A 7,376-nucleotide genomic window follows, 5' to 3' on the forward strand; every position below is an offset into this window, starting at 1 on the left:
TACATAATTTATACACGATAAGTCATGTAAATAAAGAAATATTTTATATTAGTAACAAGATACCAAAAATAAATTATAAAACAAAAGTATTTAATAGTGTTTTTCTGTTGTATTTTAAAAAAAAAAACTATAAATTTATTTTTTTTATATTAAAAAAATCATTTGAAAAAATGGATTTTAAATCTTGTTTAAACGAATTTTACCGTTCACTCATTAATATAGAAGTTTCTAAATTCAATGCTAAAGTTGCTCTCAAAGAAGTCCAGGGAAATTTTAAACTATTATTTCGCTTAGATGGTGTGACAGAATTTAAAGTAACTCGTTGTAATGAAAACGCCAATATTGATTTTATTTTTCATGAAAAGAAATACGAATTTGAAATGTTATATGAAGATTTTGTAAATGAAATGAAAGAAACATTTATTCTATGGTTATTAAAAGGTCAAAATGATATTTAACATGGTCATCTTATAAAATGAACTAGTTTAAAAAAAGAACTTGTTTTTATATATGGAGAAGATAAAAAAATATTCAGATTTTCACTTATATAAAAACTATGGTTTATCGACGTAAAAGATGTTATAGACGAAAGTCTTGAAAAATTCGGCGTACCAAAAACCGTCGCGGAAGAGGATTAGCTAATTTTATTACCCCTAAAAATGTAACCAATGCATTGCAAGTGGGTTCACTGTTATACAGTATAAAAAAGGCGTGAAAAGGCAAAAAAACAAAAACTGTAGCTCCTCTTGTTCCTGTTGTTTCAAAATCTGCAAACCTTTATATGGCTCCCGATAAAGTGTTCGAAGTATATTAAAAAAAGGACAGCTATAAAATATAAAATCTTCTAAACAATAAAAATATACAATAAAAGGATAATTTTGTTTTTCTTGTATTTTTTTCTTTTTATAACGTTTTATAAGTATTGTCTTTTTTCCATTACAAGTTAAACAAGGTGTTTGATGAAGAAGTATTTTGGCACTTCTTTTCGTATTCTTGTTGAAAATCCATGCTTCTTTGTTTATAATATATATAGTACAGTTTTTTAACAACTCTTTTTTTTTTTTCTCTGAAAATGATAAAAAAAGTTCACCATAACCGTTACATGTTGCGCATTTTTCTTCTATAATTTCATGTAAAAGCGTGAGTTATCTCTTCATGATTTTTGTTTATAAAATATTCAGAGCAATCTGTCTTTTTATTTCTTTTTTACTCATGACCTCATCAATAGGATTATCTAAAAATTAATTGATCGTTTTTAAGTGAGTATATTTTTTCGCATACATGCTATCCATTTCTTTTTGTATCATGTAATAAATATTTTCCTCGTTCATCACAGAAGGAATTGCCTTATATCCAATATGGATAATTTATCCCATGTAGCTTCATAATTTGTTCTTAAGAATCCGGCGTCTTTTAAAAATCTTTTAAATGCATTTTGAGCTAATATTTGTTTTTCATAAATATCATAATTCAAAGGAATTTCTTTTATTTTCATAGACAATAGATCACGTTCCAGTTTTTCCTGTTTTCCCATATATAAATGCAATTGCATGTCTTTTCAAGCAGTTGTTTAGCAGTTTCATCGAGATAGTGAAATAGTTCTTTTTTTACAAATTGATAAAATGAATACAAGTTTACTTGAATTAATTGCGAGGCATGAAGACTTGTTACTTCATAAAAATAACGATTTATCAATCTGCACAATGAAGGTAAATAACTTTGATCAGTATTTAAAACATTTTCACTGCTATATATAAATACTGGAGCAACAAAATAAGCTGCAAAGTTCCACACAAACTGCTATCATTCAATTGAAAAGGAAGTTTGTTATATGAAAAAAATACGTTTTGATTATTAGTCATTTTGCTATATTTTAAAAATAAATTTAGTAAACCAATAAAACTCATGATTATTTGCTGTCCATTCTGTAGGAAAATGATTTGTTTGCTGTATATAAGAATTAATTTTAATTTCATTGTAGTTAATGTTAATAGTGTTGATATGTACATTACTGTTTATTTCTTCTATTGCTTCAAATAATTGTCTATTAATCTTAAATGTTCTGAAATTTGTTGTAATACACTTTTTTCTCCTAAACCATCAAAACAAAAAAAATGAGCTTTGTCTATTTTCATCAACACTCTCCAATGTTGACCTGTTTCTTTTGTGGTATCATTGTTACAAATGATAAAAGCACCATTTTTTTTCATATTATTAATAATATGAACATGAGTCTGTTTTTGGCTAAGGTCGTCTAAAGCATAAACTCCAATAAAATAATTTTTAAATTCAGAATTTTTAAAAAAACGAGACAAAGATTCATCTGTAGCCATTTTTTTTTATTCTTCTTTTTCTAAACTAAAAGAACTCGTAATAAATATGGTTACAATATCGTGTAATATATTAACAAATAAAGTTTTTTTATCGCTGGTTCCTTCCTTTATAATTCCTTCAATGTTTCTATAAACAGATTTCTTTTTTAAAGCTCCATCTAGTTTTTCCATCAAAGAAGAGACGGTAGGTATTACTTTTGTAGTAAACGTATCTACGAAACCGTCTGTTTAATCGCCATCTGTTTGATCAAAAGTAGGTATGATATATCTTTCTACCAATAAAACAATGAGTTTGGCTTTATAGAGTTCTCCTATATAGCTATCGCCAAGTTGTTCTTTTTTCAAATCATCAAAGTGTTCGAGATAAATAGGGCAAAGTTGAGGTTTTTTGAGCAAATTTTTAAATTGACTGTTTTTAAAACATTTTTTAATACTGTAAGAATTTAATGTTATTCTTTTAGAATCGAGTACGTTTTGTAGAAAATCAAATGATTTTTTATCTGTATAATGTTTTTCTTCTACATGATTGGATGAGGGTAAAGAATTTGCAGATTTGTTTTCATGATGTATGTATCTTTTAGACACTTCATCAAGCGCGCACACTGCGCAATTGTTATGAATTTTTTTAATAATGCTATCAACGCGATTCATTTTTTTAATAAAAAAAAATTTAAGAAATAATTTTTATGATGTTTTTTTTATAGTTTTTTATTCATTTTATTATAAAAATACGCTTCTTTTTTTAATAAAAAATCAATTTTTTTTAAGTTTTGGATGCTAGATATTGAGTACATTAGCAACAATAATAATCATCCTTGGAGAAGACATTGTATTCGTGAATTATGTTTAAGATCTCTCTATGATAAAAAATATTATTACGTTCAAGTAGTACCGTGTATAAAATTAAAAGAATTACCTAAAAAATAAAAAATAAACTTATTATTATTGTCAAAATAACATTCACGGATTACCATACTATCCTACTTTTAAGTATATTGGAGAGAATATATTTTGCAGTTCAGTAATTCAATGTTTGAAAGAACAATTTCATAAATATGAATTTAATTTAGTTTTTTATAAAGGAGGACATATTGAGAAAGATGTTTTGAAAGCTATAAGAGATAATAACATTTACAGTTTTGATATACCACATTTTTTGTTTCCTAAAATCGCCAAACTACCTAATTACGCAAACAACTAAGAACATTTTCACCATAGTATTTATAGAGAACATTCTTATGAACATTGCGCCAAATATGAAACGCTTATGTTTTCGCTGTATTTAGAAGATTTCTTAAATGGTTTCATAAATAACGGTTGTGTTGATCAGTATACTGAGTTATGCGTGAAAAAATATGCAAATTTAATTTCGCTTATAAAAGAAAACATGCAATGCATAAAAGTTTTGAAAAAAGACAAATGTGAATGTTTTGACAATATATTTAAATTAAATAAACTTGTATACCAACTGTTTGATATGGAAAATCATCGTTAATCATGCGACATACTTCAAACATGTTTGTCCTCCATGCGGGCGATTGTTCTGCAAATTTCATATAACGACGGCTAGCTTTATCAAACAAATGAAGAGAGTTTTCATAGTCTTTAACTATAAATATATAATACAAATAAATCCATTTTTCTTATTCCAAGTTTATCTCCAAGTTAAAATTTTTTAAATAAGAAAATATATCTTGCCATTCTTTATACTTGTTATTTAAATAGTGAAATTCAAACAACATAGGATGTAATTCATTATCAGGATAAACAAGTTGAACAGCTTTGATGAGACTTTCGTCGAGTTGTTTGCTAGCCATTTTCTCTTTCAAAAATGAACTAGAAATATTTTTTTTACCCTTTATATAGGAAAATAGATAAGAAAAAAAACAAGTTTTTTATTAATAAAACAGGTTTTTTTAATTCAATTAAAAAAATTACAAAAAATTATTCTTCTTCTTCTGTCCCAGTGAAAAAGCGCACATGGGATACGCGTGGATTTTTTCCACATGTAACCCATGTGGGGATTATTATTTTGTCCCATGTGGGTTTCATATGGTAAATCCCACATGGATTCCATATGGTAAATCCCATATGGGATACGCGTGGGTTTTTACCATATGTAACCCATATGGGGATTATTATTTTGTCCCACGTGGGTTTCATATGGTAAATCCCACATGGGTTTTATATGGTAAATCCTACATGGGATATAGGTGGAAAATACTACATGTTATAGATCTTAAATGCCACATATTTTAATCCAAATGGTATAAAAGTAGTCAATACTAGACAAATGAAAGTCCGAATGCTTCTATGATAATTTTTAAAATTCTTTTAATTTAAAAATTACTTAAATAGTAATTTAAAATTAATCATCGAAGCTTTCAGAGAGGCTTAACTTAATCTGGTATTTGCTACTTTATCCCATTTGGTATTCAAAACGTGTAGAATTTTTGATCTTTTACATGTGATGTTTTCCACCTATAACCTATGTGGGATTTACCTTAAACTATTATGACGAAACTTTATAAAATTAAAAAACGTGTTGCAAAATGAATTTTTTTAAAAATAAATGCTATTAATCAATACATCCGAAACGAATATTAAAAATATTATTTTTTCTTTTGCGATTTACACGCCGTTTTTTGTCAATTGAATTAATTAAATCGCTTCGGCTTGTATAATACCAATGTTTTTAGTATCTTCTAACTTTCTTCAAACATTTTCTAAAAAAAAAAAATATAAATACAAATATATATAAATATATATATATAGAAAGAGAGAGAGAGAGAGAGAGAGAGAGAGAGAGAGAAAGAGACACAGAGAGAGAGAGACAGAGACTGAGACAGAGAGAGAGAGAGAGAGAGAGAGAGAGAGAGAGAGAGAGAGAGAGAGAGAGAAAGAGAGCAATTTTAATAAGGAACCTTATTAGTCGAGCAATTTTAATTATTAGCCAGTTTGAAGTCATTAATGACTACAATATTTCACAAATAATTATTTCATAATTTATTACTTACAATGACTAACGTATTATGCGTAATTGAACACATATTATGCGTAATGAGCTTGAACCCATAAAGAGTATCCTGAAAAAAAGTGATCAATAAGGATAAGTAGTTAAACAAAAAAACAAAAACAAAAATGTAAAAACCTACTTTTTCAATGATGTAGACTTCTATAATAACAGGCCTTGACATCGCGCAAAATGCCGTAAAAACTGAAGGCCGATTAAACTTTCACTTTTACTTATATTGATATATTTTTATATTAGGTAGGGTGTAATGGCAGTCTATGTTTTCTAATAATAATCTCTAGTAAAAACGGAAATATAAAAAGAAAACCAAAAAATTGTTAAAAGATAATCATGCTTTTCGTATTTCAAATTTCATTAAGAATATTTATGTAATATTAAATAGTATCAATAACAAGCAGAACCATAACAAAGTATATATCTATATATTAGAAAGATAACTGTATTTTTAATTTTTTTTGCTAAAAATGGTAACAATAAAAATCACCAACAATAAAAAACACCAACAAAAGTTGATTCAAGCAAAAAAAAAAGTTTTATCAATATATCTCAACAGGGTTAAAGTCCTTATACTTGGCAACTTGTAGTCAATACACAAACAATCATATAAACTTTGTCGCATTGCAAAATACTCATATGCTCTACATATAATATCTGAAGTATATAAAACTTCACCAACATTAACTTTTCTCATAGCATTAAGGTGTTCGAATAGAATATTTGACAGAAGGGAACTTTCTTTATTTTTAAAAATCTAACTGCTTCAAATAAAGCTGATTTTGTTTTTATTAACTTTAATTTGTTTACAGCTAAATATGAAATATTACAAATTGTGCCATTATGGTTAGCTACAAATAAATAATCATTAAAAATTACTAAAATAAATAATGGAACACCAAGTTTGAACATTTTTGATTGTATGTGCAAACTTTTTTTATTAAGCTGGAAAACAATAACATTTTATTATCACTTAACAAAGATTGAATATTGTCAAATATAAGTTCATCCTCTTTAAGAAAATCATTTAACTCATCTGGTAAAATGCTTCGAAAACCGCTTAAAGTTACATTTTTTCTAACTTTACTTGCTGGTGTGGCTAAACAACTAGGCGGAATATTTTAAAAACAGATGGTGGGTTTAAAGGTCGTTGCTTCCCATATTTGCTTTTAAAAGGTGCTTCATTTGGCCAATGCAGTTGACATAATGCTATATAGTCTGTAACAATAAAACCTGTTCTTGGGATAGCTTCACTACATCTTTTTCTCTCCTCTAGATTCTTTGGAAATTTATAAATTGATGTTTTTGTCGTAGTTGAGTATTGATATTTTTGTTGTAGTTGTAATTGATATTGTAGTTGTAGTTGAATAAATTGATATTTTTGTTGTAGTTGGGATAGTTTGACTTGCAAAGAGATTTTAAAGGCATTTTAATTATTAAAAAAACTTATCGTTAGTTTGACAATATTATTACCTTACAATGTTAACGCCTTGAACCTTACAACGTTATCATCTTGATGTTGGGCTATCTAATTTGGAAACCAATCACATTTTAAAGATTTATTAAGAAAGCGCGAACACAAAATTTCGTCTAATGTTAAAAGATGAAAATGTAAACAAAGTATTAGGAATTGGCCTTCAGTTTAACAACTTTGTAGCGCGATGTCAAGGCCTTTTATTATAGAAGGCCGCGGTCACACATAATATAATATTCTGAAACTAATACACAAACATCTAAATTTCTATAAGTAAATTTATTCTTTGATCATTGCCTTCATATTCTATCTTATTTTCATATCATAATCTATTATGGAATTATTTATATAACATATCACAACAATATTATTAAATTTGTGATGTTCAAATATCATATGAACATTCTCTAACATGTTCATATGATATTTGAATATAGTTCTTGAGTATATTATCTGCAAACAATTGACTGATGCAAGTTCTAATATTGTCAAAAACCAAGCATGCATGCATGGGACACTGCAGTGTCCCACAAAGAAATGC

Source organism: Hydra vulgaris, chromosome 07 (assembly GCF_038396675.1).
Source record: "Hydra vulgaris chromosome 07, alternate assembly HydraT2T_AEP".
Classification (NCBI taxonomy): Eukaryota; Metazoa; Cnidaria; class Hydrozoa; order Anthoathecata; family Hydridae; genus Hydra; species Hydra vulgaris.